Source organism: Chroicocephalus ridibundus, chromosome 1 (genome assembly GCF_963924245.1).
Source record: "Chroicocephalus ridibundus chromosome 1, bChrRid1.1, whole genome shotgun sequence".
Taxonomy (NCBI): Eukaryota; Metazoa; Chordata; class Aves; order Charadriiformes; family Laridae; genus Chroicocephalus; species Chroicocephalus ridibundus.
The window spans coordinates 16,903,126-16,922,348 of record NC_086284.1 but is presented as its reverse complement, the minus strand read 5'-3'; the positions used below and the strand labels follow the sequence as shown (position 1 = coordinate 16,922,348).

At 36.4% G+C, this 19,223-nt stretch overlaps 1 protein-coding gene across 6 annotated transcripts in view; it reads right to left on the bottom strand.

Annotated features, from left to right (window-relative positions):
• The window catches only part of CNTN5 (contactin 5), a 664,123-nt gene that overhangs the window by 72,248 nt on the left and 572,652 nt on the right, over positions 1–19,223 (bottom strand). The window lies entirely within an intron of this gene.

The following is a 19,223-nucleotide window of genomic DNA, read 5'->3' as shown; positions in this document are numbered from 1 at the left end:
ATAAACCCATTTTATTCCTTCTCCTTCCTTAGTTCAAAAAGTTTCAGGGCGGCATCAGTGGATTAGTATCCTTTGACACTTATCGGTGGTGAATTTTAATGAACCTTTTGTAAAAAGTAAAAAAGGTAATTCTTCACAATTTGTCTTTAAAGTTTCACTGCTACGGTATTGTCAAATCACATTTCAATATCAAGCACAGGCCATTCCATTTAGAAAAAAATGACCTTAAAAATAAAATCTGAGAAGAATGGTAAGTAAAATGTAAAAGAGGACTAGAAAAAAAACCATAAAATTAATTGTATCTGGTCAAAATATGATTTATGGCATAACTACACAGTGTAGCATAGGGACTTAAATAATCTCTGCTTTTTTGTGGCTCAGTTTTTATTTTTTTCTTTGTGTCTTGTATGATTGCAGATACGTTACCTCTCTAGGTAATTAACCCCACTGAAGCATACTCACGAGAAATGCTCAACAGTTTACATTTAGGAATTTCAAATTTTGGCTTTGTTTACACAGTATTAATCATGAAGTCTATGAAGCTACATAGAGGTGAAAATTAACACATTTTTGCTGTTCTAAAATGACAAATCCCCTGAATTTATTATACGTTAAAACTGTGGCCCTGGAAGAGCAGTAAATGATCATTGCTCCTTTCCTGACACAGAAAAACTATAAGCCTAAATGGAGCATGGCAACTCTTACGTGGTGTTTAAGCCAAGCCCCGGTTGCAGAGGTTGTATATCCTTTCCCAGGTTGGGTAGTGGTTATGGCTCTCTCAAAGGGCACGGGAGGTGTGGATTGGGAGCCCTCCAGCAGGCACGGACAGTGAAAGCAGATAATCCTCAGCAAGTGCTTTCAGGTATCACATAGAAGTAGAGGAGGAGATGACAGAGTGCTTTCTTGTCCTGTATTTTGAAAGTAAGACAAGACCTCTCCGTGTATCAGAGAAAGAATCAGGCTAAGTGGGTGACTCTTCCCCAGCAATGGTTGGACTTTTAGATATACCTCTCCAGAGAGGACTTTCTCTCTGTTAATATAGTGACTAGCACTCCTGCTGGGAGTCCCCTGTTGAGGCCATGATCAGAAATCATAGAGGGTACAATGTTGTGGTTTACTCTTGAGAAGTATTTAACCAGGAGTAAGGCACTTTGATCATCCTGATTAACAGGTCACGTTGGGCTGCTCAGCAGACAAAAAAAGGAAAGAACTCCCTTTCTAGGCTGGGTGTGTTAGCATGCAAAGCTGAGTTACCTTTGTTTTAAACTAGGAGTGATTCACTAAAGGCTTAAGATTCAATAATGTGCTCAGACTAAATCACTAATCTGAGACTGCATATCTTTTTTTTTTTTTTTTTCCTGACTCTTCTCTGACCGTTTGTGAAAAATGGTGTTTTATTATCTGAGGTTTATAAACATTCCGGTGGAGAAAACTGAATTTCATTCCAGTGAAAAATGTACTCCCATTCACTTCAGATGTGAAACCACTCACTGCCTTTAACGGAGAGACAGAAGAAAATAATAGCTTCAAAAGTGAATGGGGCAGAGGAAGGACATGTCAACTCTCAAATTCCCAGTGAAATCTGATGATGCATCTCCCATCTTGCTCTAAACAAATATGTATAAGTATTTGAATCGCATCATTTGTCTAAAGGTAATTTTATAGAAAATTTAATTATATTAAAAAATTGCCTCTGTATTAGAGTTTTGAGGTTTTGGTTTTTTTTGAACAAATTAGAAGGCCTGAAATCTTGTTATGGTATGTCACATCTTTGAAGAAACAATCTGCTTTAGGAACTGACAGGGACGTAAGTTTCCTTCCTTTCCTCTTGGTGTAAGTTTTGTTCTCTTATCAAGATGCTCTGTGATCAATGCTCTGAGGACATCGTATCATTAGTATGACAATAACCTTTGCAGAACAGTAACAGTTTTCATCAATATACTGTCAGCATCAGAAAAATGAAAGGACACTCCTACAGTGTTTACAAATTATAAAGGCTTATACGCAGTGTAAGTCCTCATATAAAACTGTTTTTCATTCTGAGCTCGGAGGAAAAGAAAGTTAGCTGCATATTGAAGATTATCTAATGAATCTTATACATGTTATCAGCTACATTTCTATTTAGCTAAAAGCTCTTGCTATCCACGAGGAAAAGAATAATCGCTCAATCAAAGGGATTGCAAGCACATTTGCTGGTGAATTATTTGGCTCAGAAAATGATAGTTTCCTTAAAATGCCTAGCGTTCATCTGTTCTCCCTTTTTTTGTGTTTGGGAAAAAAGCCAGAGGCTGGTTATGATGGAAACTGAAATGCTTTATTTATTCACATAACACTTGCTGCACACAGCGGGAACATAGACTTCTCCTCCCTCCCTGCCAATATCTCTCAGTCATGGAGAGACCACCTGCGTAGTATGTCTACATATTTTAATAAGAAAATACCATAGCAAAAGGTTTTTTAGTTTCATAAATAAAAGGGAAGCAAAAAGAAAAGAAATGGGGTCAAGGTAGAGTTAAGGATAATTCGGGGAAAAACCCTCTAAAATATTAACTTATTAAAAACTGAGGGAAAGATGATGATAATAGGTAAATGGATAGAGGAAGAATGGATGAGGCATCAAGGTGATAGTTTAGAAATTATTTTATGTAAATATAAGAAAAACTCATTGTAATCATATAAAGGAGATAGATGTTGTGCAGTCAAGGACCTGAAAAATTGGCACATGAGCTTATCGTCTATGTAGAAAAATGTTTTCATCTGTCTAATAACACGGAGAAAAAGAGGTGAGCATTGATGTCTCAGAATCAATAAGCATGTTGACTTAAGATCAACAGCAACAAAGGATTTTAGCAGGAATTATTAGGAAAAAATAACCAACTTACAACAGCAAATGGACATGAGGTAAAATTCAATATGATTTAACTGAAGTACACTGACTGAGACTAAATTGTCATAATATTTAATAAGAAACATTTTCTAGAGAAAATAAATGCAGATTTGACCTTCCACAGGTTTCAACAATTTTTTGCATGATGAAATTCACGACTGCTTAAACAGATTTAATACAGAAATTTAAGATGGTTAAGAAACTTGTTGAACAGAAGAGAAATAGTTTTTTTGGAAGAGAAAGGATTCTTTGAACTATTATCTTACTTTTCAAAAAGAAGGATTCTAGAAATTTGATGAAATAAACAGTTCATTGACACAGAAGATCAGCAAACATGAGGGCTTTGATGACCCTGAGCACCAGACTCATAGAAAAGCAGTGAATGTGTCTCTGAACTAACATTACTGTGCAGCAAAGGCAAATGCAACCCTAGAATATATCAGATACCAACGTGCATTGTGGAAGTATTAATACATAAAGTGCTGAGGAGATATAATATGGAATATAGTACAATTTGATCATCAGATCAAAAAGATACAATCAGAAAGATTAATTCTAATCAAGCTGGTAACAGGAGGGTCATCAGGATGACCAGGGAGGAAAGAAAACCTTTCATTCTAGAAGCTGTTAGTAAAATGAAAGCTAAAATATCTGCATGTGAGGTGAGTTTCTATATTACATGTTAATTTATGTATCTTCTCAGTAGAGTCAGTGGAGCTTCTATTAATAGTAAAAATATTTAGATGTCTAATTCACATTGTAGGTATCTACACTCAGATATCTCAACCTGGAACTGAATTTCACCCTCTAATCTTGATTTAGTTCCCCAGACCTAAGTGCCTGTTATGACATGATGTCATTTGAGGGACAAAGTCCTAGCTGCTGTTCACATCAAGAGCATGACTTGGAAATTAATTTCCCCATTGTCCCCACTTGCTGTGGCTTTGCTTTGTAAAATAAAGCAATCCAAGCACATGAACTTCAGCCTATACTAAACTGTGAGGGATGCACTCAATTGAGTAGTGCATTGCTTTTTAGGTACAAATGTACATCCAGTCGATGTCCCAGTGGAATGGGACTAGGACTGTTCCAAAGAGAAACTCAGAATTAGGCAGTGTGGACAGTGTCAGCTTTTTCCTGCTCTTATTGATCCATACTACCTGCTCATATAGAAATAGCCGTAAGGTATCCACCTGCACAGGTCTAACAAATGTTACACAACATATGAGAGGACTTACAGAGGTTTACAGCAGGTGTAAGTGTGTCTTTCTGGAGCCAGAATGACAGTGTAGGGACTTTCAAAGGGCAGCAGGAGTTTGTCTGGGGGTAGCTGACTCAAGCTTACAGTGTAAAGTCAGAAACAGTCTAAAGAGTTAAGGAATATAATGTCCTCTAATGATGGTGGTGGTGAGCACCAAGTGTGAAGCTGGTCTTTGAACTTGAACAACTGGTCTCTCTGAAATCAATTGAGCACAAGTTTCACTGCATACTGTGTACCCATGAAGCTAAAAACCCCAACAAATTAATAATGAAGAGAGTTAAATTGAAATTGAATGTGAATTTAAAAGTGTATCTGATATCTGTGCATATTATATTTTTCCGCTATTACTTTATCTGAAATATTGCAGCTGTTGGAAGCCCAGTTTGCAATGCCTGTTGTTTTCTTTTCTAGAATATCAGCAAGTTTGGAAATACATATAATACATGTTAGCAATGTTTCTATAATGTCAATTTTGCTAATGATTGAGAAGGCTTCAGGATTGGACTTAGATTGACATGGGAAGGCTGCGAAATACTCAGTAATTATAGTTTTCAGACTATATTTCCAAGTGATTATTTTCACTGTAAAAATATTTGCAATGTATTCAAAGCTATTGTTCAGCAGTAACACTTAAGAATGGAAACATTCTTAGTATATCTGTTTAAACAAAAATATATTATCACACACAGATCAATCATTTAATCAATTTTATTCCTCTTTTACCAATAAAGTATGTACCAGAGAGAGTAAGATCCCTGATAAAGAACATGCCGTTTTATCCGGAAGGATGAAAGTTCATACTGTTTGCATATGGGATGGTGATTTGAACAGAAAGGTGTTCTCTGAGACCAAGTGTCTGCTGAGTAGCTGACAGATGGGAATTAGGCTCATAGGAAATGTTGGATCTTTGCGTATAGATGGTGTTTGGAAGTCCTCTATCTGGCAGTCAGAAATGCCTTCTCTTAATCAGTGTTGACAGAGAGATAAGGAAAAGCGCTAATGGAGATGAACAGGGTGGAGGGTCTTCATAACTGTGAATGACAAAATTCAGACTCCTTTAGGCTTCATGTGATTTTGAGAAGAGGACTGAATAGAATATGATACTTAGGAGTTGCTCACATGGGGAGTTTGGGAGGATTTTAAAGAAGTATCCTTTATTTTACAGTATTCTGATTAAAAAGTAGCAAGCTATTTCCTTCCTGCTGTTTTATGCACAGAAAACTTGTGAGAGTGACTGTAATCTTTGGCCTATTTTGAGGGGAAGGATAAAGAAGTAGGAAAAACAGTCATCGTTGTCTTGGTATTAAAAAGGGAGATCAATTCTGCCTGCCATATTGTTGTGATTATTTTCCCTCTGGTTAGTTCTTAAGGATAAATGAAACGTATTAGTAGTCTGGCTACTGCCACTGCTCCGCTGTCTTACAGACAAAATAGTAATTCATTAGTATCTGGTACCACCCACCATGGAAGTTCTCGGATGTTATCTACAGCCAGTAGAGGACACACTGGTTTAGACGGTGGAAATTCTCGTCTCTCTTTATCACCAGGGACAGCTTTACCTTGACCCACCAGGGCCAGGATGTGCATTTGTTCTTCCTATCACATGTAAAATCAGTGAGCGAAGACTTCCATCAAGATTAAGATAATGAGAGAGGAAGCTCTAATTTTCATTCTGTTGCATCATTCATAGTGGATTCTCACAAAGAGATGTCTCGGTGCTGTGGCTAGAAATGGCTTAAAAATTCTGGAACGGACCCTGGAGTTTGGATGCTGAAGGAGCTGAGCAGTTGAGGCAGCAAAAGTTACAGGTTACAGCTGCTACACATCCTTCAGGATTTTACTGAGGACTTGCAGCAAAGACAGTGAACACGGTGTCTGGATCTTAACAGAAAGAAATGCCAGACAGCTCACATCTGGAGCTTTATATTTTTTAAATAACAATGTCAGAGTAAGAAAAAATAGAAGTCAATTGTGTGGTCATTTTTGGTGTGAAGGAAGAATTAGCTATGAGTAGTTTGATTATGCTATAAACACTTTTACCTTTCTCTGCTTTCAATTCTTTTTTTTGGTTTAATTGTATTTTTACTTTATCTTTCATACAAAAGTCCATTTTTCGAGGACTTTAGAAAAATAATCAGAGCAATCAAGAATCATAGAATCATAGAATCATAGGGTTGGAAGGGACCTCTGGAGATCACCTAGTCCAACCCCCGTAAGCATTACAGTTAGTTAAAACCTTTGCAAACTTCATCACCTAGTAACTGGGTAAAAGAAAAATGTAAGTTATTGAAGTGGTAAGAAATTTTCACCCTGCATTTCTCATCGGGGTCTAAAACCAGGAGTATGAAATTGGTTTGTGTGCATGTTGGAAATAAGAACTTTAGAGATGCAAATGGAGAGAAGCTGCACTGACTCATTTAGCCTGTGGCCCCTCACAGTGTTCTGATCTGAGCAATCTGTCATTTCACGTTAGGTTGGGAAGGGGATCTGTCAGTATCCTTTAACGTAGATTACAAGGAATCGGAACAAGTATTTGTAAATAGTTGAAACCTTTATTTCTCCTTGAATTGCTGTGGGCTCTGTCATTTCCCCTTGCTTTCTCTTGCTCCTTCATAATAGATGTACAAGCCTCTAACTCTCACAGAAAATGGATATGAGTTATTGCTGTAGTAAAACCACTTATGTAAGCAGAATGCCATCTACTTTATATACATTTTTTATATCATCACCCTAGATAGAGTCTTTTTATTTAAATATTGTTGACCTAATTAGAAACAAGACTGTGTTTAGCCCAGTCCCTTGGCAAAACACAAAATTATTTGGATTTTCTTCATTTCAGATTTTCAAACATTTATAATGGTGCAATTCCTCTGTGTGATATCTTGGGTCACTGGAATATGCTGAGAATTATCATTAATGTACTGCAGACTACTTCCAGCTCTATTTAAGCTAATCTATGCAAACTGTCTTAGGGCAGTTTTTTTCAAAGGAGCCACAACTGGGTTTCTCATTTTGTCCTTGCTGTTTTGCTGCTCAGTGACATTTGTGCATGAAAATACACAGCTCTTGCTGGTGCAAATGGTGTCCACTTAAGTAAATATAATTTCAAGTGGCTGACACTAAAGTATGATTTCTGCAGTGTTGCTGAGCAGTAAAGGCTAGAAATTACCGATATGTCAGAATTAACATGGTCTCTTGGAGCATTTTTTTCTTTGTACAAGTAGGCTGGTCGTTGGTTTTAACGGTGCTTCGTACTAATGACTTTATTCAGACCAGTACTTAAGCATATAGTTTGCTTTAAAGACTCTGTTAATAATATTTATGACAATGATGATATAAAGGTTCTAAAATTTAAACATCTGCTAAGGTATTATACCCAATCAGACCCTAACTGTAAATGGAGCAGAGGTTCAAATCAGTAATCCATTACCTACAGAAATTAAACAAACAAGAAGAGTTTTAAATTATTCTATATTTTCACTGGTACACGCAGGCAAGAGAGATTAGTTGGTACATTGTGAAAATTTAGCACCGCTTTGCTAATTGGCACCTTGCCATTCTGCTCAAATATTTTGCCCCAAAATGTGTTTGTTCTTGTGTAAAGAAGAAAAACTCGAAGAATTCCTCAGAAGATATCTCAGGGTAGTGTCCCAGAGGGCAGGAAATGCCATTTAAGGTCTTTTCTGCTCTGCATTGTAGCCCAAGAGATCTTTTAAAAGCTTTTATAAAATATGTTTGGTTTATATATCTCCAAACATGCTGAAATTACTCTAAAATGATGAAAATATTATTTTATATTTTTTACAATCCATATTGTACTCTTGCTGCTTTTAAAATTAAAATATATCTTAATATTTTATTATATTAATAATTAAATTTATTTCCTCTTTTTTATACACTATTTCAATTTCAGAAATATTCTGTTCCTTAGAAAAGGTTCCCGCTTTTCAAGGAAAGGACTTTTATCACAATAATTTTTTCCATGTTCCTAAGTGACAGCAATGAATTATTAACTTATTATATTTTCCTCAGAAGCTTTTAGAAATAACAAAGTGCTTGTAGGACTTCATAATTCCCTCAGGAAAAGAAAAACGCATGCGAAAACTTTAGTTACTTTAAGATATTTCCATGTTTCACTTGTTAGCTAGAAAAGCAACATAAGTACTCGAAGGCAGACTTGATATGAAAGAGGTAAAATTCAAATAGACCAGGTGCTCAAGGGGGCAGTTCTTTAGCCAGTGTAAAATGACATAATTTCAACAACTACGTGGATCTATTTTGGTTTATCGTAGATGAAGACACAGCTCAAACCAGCAAAACTATGCTACGCTTGAAGTGTTAACCTTAACATCATCAGTATAATATGAACAGCAGAAACTTTAATTTCATTGAAATGAGATTCTTGTAAATTTAAGACTGTTAATTAGATGTTTACATGGAAGTTTTTACATGCTCAGGGCAGCAGTCATCTAGCTAAAGCATTATTATTGTAAGCTCTGTAATAACGTCCAGTCAGACGGAACCTGCTTTCCAACGTTGATTCATGTTCTATAGCAACACTACTAGAATATTAACTGCAAGCAGCATTTCCATGTAACACAGCAATGAAATTTAATCTTTCCCACCTCCCTGAAAAATTATTTTGTTAGAGATACTGTTACTGCTTTCATGTAAATAGAAGAGTTGGGTAGGTGAGAATAATTGACCAATCTGGATGATAGAAGAGACTTCACAAAAAATGTGAGAAAGGAGTGTGCACACCTGAAAAGCAACTTTCCCTCTCTAGGCCCATGATGCTGCCTTAGTCTAGCTCTGTGATATAGAAACATAGAATCATAGAATTGACTAGGTTGGAAGGGACCTTTCAGATCATCTAGTCCAACCATCAACCTACGTCTCACTAAAACCATCAGTAAAACATATCTCTAAGCACTATGTCTTTTAAACACCTCCAGGGATGGTGACTCAACCACTTCCCTGGGCAGCCTGTTCCAATGCTTAATAACCCTTTCAGTGTAAAATTTTTTCCGAATATCCAGTCTAAACCTCCACTGGAGCAACTTGAGGCTGTTTCCTCTTGTCCTATCGCCTGTTACTTGGGAGAAGAGACCAACCCCCACCTCGCTACGACGTCCTTTGAGGTAGCTGTAGAGAGTGACATTAGCTATAGATTTCTACATTGGTTACAACCGACACACTTCCTGACTGCATCCTTGATGATTGGTGGGCTTAAAAGTCAGTACCTCCTGTGAACATGTGGTTGTTTATTAAGCTATTGGTGGCAAGCCAAGGATTCAGAAACCTCCATTATCAGTAGCAGTGCAGACTAAAGGCTGTACTGTTTCTGCAACACATACAAAATTATCACAGGAAGACCGCTTTTCTAGAATACTACTTTGTTTCTTAGCATTGACAGTTCTCTCTAGTTATGTTTCTCTTTTGATAGTAAACCCATGGGTTAATGAACATACTGACAAGAGTCTTCCAACGTTTAAATTTTCATGAGGGGTTAGAAAAATACACCTAACAAAACTGTAAAGCTGACTACATTAGCTTTCTTACATTTTGTGAAAGAACCAGCCTGACCTGTGGATGCAGACATCTTGCAGGAAGGAGAGATAATCAGCTCAGTGGAGCTGCAGTTTAAAAGCATTGGCTCAGCACAAATGGGATTTTGACCACAATGGAGTGGGATCTTATTTACATCAGTTTTCATGTCAGTTCAGTTCATTTTGCATTCTGGAAGAGAATCTGGTACTATGGCTGGAAAACTAGGTAAAACAAGATTTATTTTTTTCTAGTGTCACAAGGTGAAATACAGTCTTTTATCTGGGAAAAGGCATTTAAAAAAACCCGTGTGTGTTCCCTCCAGAGAAATGTATTGCCACTAATACTAAGGGTGAAAAGGGTACAAAGTTTTTACTGAAAAACAATCTATTGATTAGAGTTGTTTGAACCTTAAAAGCTTTAGTTTACTTTGGAACACCCTCCACTTTAGTCACAACTCAAACGATTTTGATTACAAGTTGTAATAACAGTTCAGTAGGAAGTGCTTCTCTTTAAAACTGACATATCCATCTACAGCTGTATCACTGTGCATGAAAGAGAACAGATGGAATTACCCCGGTGACATAAGTTATGTGCAACAGAGCATAAGAGACAATAATAATGACACAAGGCAAAAAATTCAGCGACTGTATCTGTGCTACTCAGCCAGGCTGCTCTCAAAGATGGTTCTTGTATTAGACTGGGGTGCCCCATCATACACAATGAGGTGGTCATAGACCTCTTTGAGAGGAACACTCTGTGAAAAATAGGGTGCCCTCAGGCTCAGCCCATTTCGCTTCATGCATAAACCACCCATGCACAACCTCTACCTCCTCTCTCTCAATGTCTGTATTGCTTGTGCAATGATGGCAAGTTGTGATAGTCACGCATTCTGAAGAGGACTAGGGAGCCAGCAAGAACCAGTGAGAAGCACTTGGGGAGAATGTCCTGATGCTGGATGCCCACATCAGTTGAAGGATTTGTCTTGTTCTTGCATTGCTCTTGCCACTGCCAGCCACAAGCTCCCTGATGGATGGGATATAGTGCTCCTGAACTTATATTTATTTATCATGGTAAGTCTGGGTACACATCGGTACACCCCACTGGTGAGACCACATACTCCTAGATGGTACAGATGATCAGTTGTGGGTTGCTAATTTCAAGATACAGACTGTCATGGTTGCAGTGCCACAGCAACAACCGACAGCAGGCATTGGCGAGGACCTCATATTGGTCTAGAGGCAGGAGTGAATGGTTGCGTGGCATCAGCTGTGTTACACCTACAGACTGGAGGCACAGCAGTTGCACAATCATTCCAAGGTCTCTGCTGCTGTAATTGTAATGGAAAACTAATCCCAATAACTGTCTCCTGCTTGCTATTTGAGAGAGTCAAAGCAGCACTGGGGCACTCATGTGGCACAGAACTCCAAGACTTCCTGTCTCTCTTCATATCTACAGCCTTAATAAATATGCATCTTCTCTCACCAGCACTGGAACAAGAACATGATACTTCTTCAGTGACATAATCTTCCCTGTTTTCCTAAATTCTAGTGGCTTTCTTCAACCTTTTTTTTCTGCTCAATCTTTCTTCCCTAATCTCTTTTCCTGCACAAAACAGCATGCTATGGTCATCTCAACTGTGGCCCCACCTCTCTTCTTCCCTAACCTTACCTACAAAGTGCATTATCAATGACATTGGCATGGAGCTAGGAACATAGAGTATAGAAAATATGGATGAAAAAGTTACTGTGTCACCGGGGATAACCCACTGCCACACATGGAGTTGTGTCATATAATTAGACAGATAGACTAATCAGAAAAACCCATTTTATAAGTTTATACGACTGTGGCAAGCTCCCTTCTGACCATAGCAGAGAGAAGTACTGAATCAACAGAGACCGCTTTGCTCACTATACAGCCACTTCTCATTTTTGCACACAGAAATATTTTTTATGGCCATTCAAAAGTACTTTGAGCTCTCTTTAATGACTTTATTTGTACATTCTGAACCTATTAGTCCAGGTTACTATTTCCCAGGGACCTGGGAAGGCTAAGCTAAGTACCTAAAGCCAGTAGTGTGAATGTGTCCTTAAAGCAGGTAGTGACAGATGGCATCAGTTTTGCCTGTCATTTTGTACTTCACCATGTCAGTATCTCTCTTTCCCTCCCTTCTGAGGTCTGGGAACAGATACAGTCAGGGATCAGAGGCGATGAAAAGAAAAATATTTTTCCTAGGGATACAGAGAGGGCTACATACAGAGTTTCTTGAAACCTGATGAAAGTTTGCTGAACTAAGAGCAAATCTGAAGGGAAGGATGAGCCTTCCAAGGACACAGTGGATGGGGATAATCCATTTATAACTTCACTTTTCTGTCGCCAAGTTTGCTTCATTTAAAAAATGTTCCTTTTCTAAGAAAACATAGCCCCTGTGGTTCAAAGATTTTTGGTGCTTTAGGGGTGCTCACTTTGATGAAAAGTTGCAGACAAATTCTCAAAACTCTGGATGACTCATGCTCCTGTCACACTTATGTTTATTCCTGCTGAACTGAGATTACACTTGTAACCTCATCATTCATTTTTTCCCCAATTTTTGAGTGTTTGAACTTTCAACCTTTGCCATGCTCTTCATATAGTTGCTTGGATATTATTATAGCATTATTTATAAGCACAAAAGTAGAAGAATGTAAAAAGCAAATGACCTTTCTTTTAAACCAAGATTTCATAGCTTCTTCCAGGGACAATCAGCAAAATCAAAGACCTTTTTTATAAGATGATTTTATTTACTGCTTTTATTGAAAGTGGAAACCTAAGCTGCCATTTAGCAGCAGGGCTGTGGAAGGGAAAACAGTAAGATGGAGTCTTTGCTACAAGGATCAGGAAAAGTGTCCTTTAAGACTGGGGTGCAGTTTAGAACCTGAAAAAAAAAAGGGGGGGGACTGTGATACCCAAAAATATCTGAATATTCAAGGTGCTACTTGACAGGTTCCAAGATCACATGTGGACTTTTATTTATGGTAATTTATTAAGCACTCCAACCCCTGGGCCTATCTTTATTGTGGAGGTATTTTGATTTATAACTTCAAATATTGACTCTAATGACATTCCTAATCAAATAAAAAATGTTAGTATGAATTGGGAGATATTTGAGCTAAAGCAAATTAGCTCAATTCAGCATCTTTTTATAAGTCGGTAACCTTTTAGAGTCCTCTACCACTGATCTTTCGCAGCTATCCCTCATACTCTCAAAAGCAGCCTTTCATTATTGAAAGGAGGCTTATATGAACGATGGGGTATGACTTTTTAATAGTGCCTGTACTGAAAGGACAAGGGAGAATGTTTTTTAACTAAAAGAGGGTAGATTCAGATTGGATATAAGGAAGAAATTTTTTACAGTGAGGGTGGTGAAACACTGGCCCAGGTTGCCCAGAGAGGTGGTAGATGCCCCATCCCTGAAAACATTCAAGGTCAGGTTGGATGAGGCTCTGAGGAACCTGATCTAGTTGAAGGTAGAATCATAGAATCATTTAGGTCGGAAAAAACCTTTAAGATCATTGAGTCCAGCCGTAAACAATGGTTGGATTATGTTCCTACTTATTGCAGGAGGGTTGGACTACATGAATTTTTAAGGTCCCTTCTGACTCAAACCATTCTACGATTATATGAACATAGGAACTGTTAGTGGAGAAGAAGAAAACAGACTTAATTTAATGACAGTGTAAAGGGACATGGGTTTTGTCTCGTACAAAAGGAGACACAACAAATGTAGAATCAATGCTTAGCAATTTGAGTGTAGCTACTTTTGTAATCCAAGCAGGGAAGATAAGTTCTATGCCTGTAGTCTGTAGCAAAACAAATGGACAGACAGCCTCTTCAGTTGTTCAGCAGTGACACAAGCAGTAGATAAATCAGTTTGTTAATCAGTTGGCCCTACTGCCAAACATGAAATAAGTATGGATTTGGAGTAATTATCCTTGCAAAGGGGACATTAGTGATCACTATACCTGTGTGAAGAGTTTGGGACCTCTGAATCATTTATGAACCATGGTCTGTTGACTGCTCTTTCACAGCCTACTGTTTCTACCTAATTGGGATTTGCATCTAAATGCTTTTCTTGGTCAGGCTGGAATCAGTTGTATTAATAATTTGTCTCTCCACATTTGGTATTTATTTAATCAACAAAGAAAAGATAGCCTAAATCACTAAGCACATCTTACCTCTAGGCTTGATGACTATTAAACAAAGGAATTCATTAAAAGGGAGATTATTGCCATCCTTGCAAAGATATGCAAATAACAGTGAAAGCACAAGAAAACTTTCTTATTACTTTCTAAGCAGTTTCATGCAAGGACCACACATTTTCATGAGTTTTGCATAGGGAGGATAGCAGATATTAGAAAAGAGTGGGGAAGGACAATTTGGAATGGAGAAGCTGACAGAGTTTCTTTTGCAGCCTGTGCTTCCTCAGGAGTAATTCCTGCTCTTTTTCTGAACTACTCTAAAATTTGGGCACTGTGATTCAAAAGTCACAATCAGGTTGTAAACTAAGAAGAGTATAAATGGCCAAGTAGTGTTGAAATTATCAAAGTACTTCACACTAGAGCCCTTAGGCAATGCTATCATAAAAAAAAATAAAAACCAAAGGGTGAGACGAAAGATTCGTGTTCACTTTGACTATAAAGGAACCTTATAGCTGCAAGCTAATATTACATCTTCTACAATTGTTTTCATCTCAAAATGAGAATATTCATTTTGTTTATATTATACATCATTATGAACTCAAAGCCCAAAGTTCACGAGAAAGCAAGGGGTTTAGAATCAAGATATAGGCTTAATCCCATTAGACATTTTTCTGATCTGGTTTCACATCTGACAGATTGAAGATACAGTGTTTGAGTCTTGGTCAGGCTCAGATATGCTTTAATTCTTACAGTTGTGTGATAACTCAATTTTTTTACTTTCTCTTCTTTTTTAGGTTGGCTTTAATCTAATTCTATTTTTTCCCTTTAAAGGTGAAATCATCTAACTCCAAGAATACTTACTAGAAGGCTGGTCTGTCCTGGAACACACATTAATCACAAATCCTTTTCTTCTGCTTTGACCATAGAAATCTAATCAGGCTGTAGGCAGCACAGAAGCCTAACAGACCACTGGATACATTCATTTCCACATTCACCTTTTGGGGTAGGTACATTATGAAGGAAATTTTTGGCTGATGCTCTGCCTGAATTTCAAACCCAATCAGAATTCAGTAGCCCGATACTTTCTCTTTCATTATCATGAAAAAAATATACACCAACAAGAAATTCTTGGATGCAACACTGTCCTTGCACCATATTCTTAGCTGTGGTGGTACAAATGTGTGTTTAAAATATAAAATGTATTGGTTTCCTTTCCATGTCTCTGATGATTTTCATGACAGAAAATTAGGCAATATTCTAGGATAATATTCTAGTACTAGATAACTAGAGGTGTAGATGACATTCAGGTATCCTAGAGATAATATTCTGGTAACTAACTCCATAGAATTAGCCACGGTTGTGGAAGGTTCAAATATGATAGAAGGCATTATTTTTTCCCATCAAATTTCCAGAATTACATGGGTTTTGAAAAAAATTTTGAGCATATTTCAAACTGAATATGTCAAAAACTGGTTTAAATATCCAACTTTCTACATCACTAGACATATAAAAAATGTAAAAAATCTATGTTCTGGAACACTTTAAGACCTAAAGTACAGTTTAGACCTTCAGTCAAAGTACTTACTATGAGAATGGCATGAATGGAAAAGAATAAAGTTTGTGATCAACGATAGGGACTTTAAAAATTAATTTGAAAGGGCTTATATGGCCAAGCTTTGTAGCAAGTCACAAAATCGACTTCCAAATAAATAATACCAAGCCTTACCTCCTTCCCTTTATAACTTATTTTAAAAATCAATATCCCTATGTATGGAAATTTCTTTAAATAATTCATTGCCACCCGAACAGAAATGTTGAAATGCCATTGGAATATTATTTCCATGTGCAAAAGGTCAACTGTTGGGCAAAAATCACCATCTTCATCATAAAATATCAAATATTAGAAATTTAAAAGGATTCAATTTAGATTAAGCCTGTGTTCATTGAGATTTACAGATTAAGTCTTGTTTCATTCAAGGCGATACTCCTCTCTCTAATTACTTTATTATAGAATTACCATTTTCATCTTTGCAAATGCAAAATGAATTAATTACCATGTCTAAACAATGAGAATCTTGGCAATTAAATAATGACTTGCATTTTACAGTATGTTGTTAGAATACTTCTTGGTCTTCATGTTGGGACACTAGCCATAAAATTCCATTTTGATTGATTTAATTAATAGGAAAGTGTTAAAATGAAATTCACAAATGCAGAAATTCAATTTAAAGGTTCATACGCCTGATCGAAGACAGCTAAGACATAGATAACTGCACTTGAAAACAGATCTGCTTAAAATGGAAACAAGGTGGATTGCTAAAAAAGTCTTGTAAAGCAGGAATATATTTAATCCAAATTTCCTATTTTCAGCTCTGGAATTTATGGATGAACTGTGCATTCTTTTTAATAGATGAAACAACAGTTTATAATTCCTAGTGTCACTGGATCTTACTCTGTCATTCCACAATCACTCTGGATCATTGTCCACCATAAATTTGAGCCAGAGGAAGAGTGGTCATGGTCATTTCCATCCAATTAGCCAAAATTCAATATTAAGAGTTTATGACAGTGTTACATTTTTATTGGCTTTCCAATGTCATGGGAGGGCAGACTACTTAATTCACACAAAGTTTACTAAGACTTTAGTTATTTTTTTTAAGCAATTCTGAATCAGCAGATTGCTTTTGTGCTGGCTTCAGTGTTTTCTTACATAGTTTCAGCATGTTTGGTTTCAGAACAAGCAATCTAAAAGTGGATTTACATTCTTATGAGTCACAGCCATAAGAGGAGTTTCTGCAAAGCAAAAAAATGTCACCAGCGTAGGACACAGGGTAGGCTCTATCACTTTCCTGTGTATTTGACAGACCTTCTAGTCTTAAAAGAATAGGTTTGAACTCAGTGCATGTAGGGATTGAAATTACTCATGTATCACAGCACAGGAATTTGGATGTATATATCTATTATTTAAAATCTTTATCTTAACATAAAAGGAAAATTATTTAATTTTAACATACTAATAGAATTTTCCCCTAATGCATGCTTTCATATTTGATGTAAGATGAAGAGGGAAGTCTTCTCAGCAACAGCTGAACTATCTTAATTAATGAATGTAATAACTGCTTCCAATTTTTCTTTTGTCTACTTGTCTTTGACAGAGATATTTTTCAGTTTCAAACTGGTAAAACACTGACAATTAAAACACAGGTGTAACATCACTTTTTCACCATTACAACAACAAGTTCAATATTATAGTTCTATTATAAAAGAGCTTGATATGCAAAATGTCTGCAATATGTACAATGAAGATGCAGTCAGAGTGGAGCACAGTGGGTAGCACAGTGGTAACACATTATTTACCTGAGTGCTACAGACTGCTCTGTGGCTCTTTCTGGAACTGGGCAATCACCCTGTTAATGAATATAAAAATCTAGTTCTGGGTTGTTGCCATAGACACTTGATTACTTTTGACATTGCAGAAAGCTCTACTTCCAGTCCCCATAGTATTTCTTTTTTTAATTTATATCTAAGAGAATTCCTTAACATTACTTTTAGGAGGAAATGTAAAATATTTCCCCTCTAACTCTACCCATTCTGTCAAAACTGTTATTATATCTGCAGTTCAGCCAGACCACATGCATGGCATCCTGCTTCTATTTAATAGTTTTGGTATTAGAGCTTGAACTTTGCGCATCTGCCCTGGAAAAACTTCTGACGGAAAAACATTACAATCTTGATGTCCTTTACTGTCTTTCTACCAAATAGAGAATCCTGTGAATGTAGCTCAAATACTTTTTGTAACACATTATGTGGTACATATGGCAGCACCTGGTTCTATTTAACCAAGGCTTCTTAAAATAACTATTAATCTGAAAAAAATCAACAGCTGATCAATGTGCAGAGACTCATGAATTTGGAAGACTAAAAAGACAAAACTCTCACAGTAGATTGCTGTAGTTTTAGAAAGTAATATCAAAACTTTATTTGATTTTCAACTGTATTCTTTGGCTAACAAAAGATAGTCCTTTTTCTTTCACTTGCCTTATTTCTATCCTTAGGCCTTAATTGTGCAGCAACTCTGGATTAAGAATTCAGTCATGCAATAACTAAGACTATCCCACAATACTTTCATAACTATTTTTTAAAAATATATTGTTTTTTCTTAATTTTCCTTTAATTAATGTATTCTAGCTAACACACAAACCCATCTATTTTCTCATTTAAACAAACAAAATCTTGTGCACTTTATTATAAGGAAGAGAAGGAAGATAGAGTTGGGGATTACTGTCATTTCTGGTTTTGCATATTTGTGATTAATGGACATATATGAGGCGTGATCATAGAAATAAATTTCTACATTTATTAAATTTATATTTTATCTCGATAAAGCACTGAAGTATTTTGATTCCAAAGTAGCTGTCTAGTTCAAGCTCAAAACAAGAGGAAAAGAAAAAGTTGTCTCCATAATTCCAATGTCTTCAGTGTACAGATGAACAAGAGCTGTACTATTGCATAAGAATTAAAAAAATTCCACTGTAAGAAACTGATGAAGTTATGCTCAAACATGAAAATAGAAGTGTCAGCTTCATTTATTATTTTGAATAAATAAAAGTGAAGTAATATTCAAAGACTAAGTGACCTAATTCATATTCCCAATAGTGGCGTGTAGATGATTTTGCCCGATCCAGCTGAGTAAACTGTATAAATCATTTCTATAAAGTTAACTCGGTAACAGAGAAATCTATGGTACATAACAGTGTATTTGTAACTGCACAGATAATGGTGACAGATAAGTCACACACTGAAATCAAATAAATCACTTGCAGAAATGAACAAAGGACTAAATCTTATAGCACATTAAGGAATAAATCCAACAAAGTGGATGAAATGCCATTATGTTAGACATAATTGAACTAAACCCAAACAAATGATCATGAACCCAAAAGGTTGAAGCTAATAACAACATGTCGTGAAAGGGAAAGGTGCAGAAACATCAGGAAAAGGTACTCATTGCTTCTAGATCGGATCTTTACAAAACATTCATTAGCAAATGTGAATTGTTCTCTTCCTCTTCCTCAGTTTCTGTAATTTCTGAACCTAGGCATGTATTTATCACAGAGCTCTTAAAAAAGAGAATATCTCTCAAAATTGACAATTAATGAAAATTCTGTTATCATTCATTATCAAAAACCAAGACTCAAAGCTCGGTATGTGATTATTTATTTACGCCTATAAAATAGACAAGATCGCCTATGTTATTATTTTTTCTGGAGTCTTAGGAATTAGAACATGTATGGTACAAATTTGCGTAGTAACTTAAAATCCTCCTGATATATAAAGTTAAATCCCATCC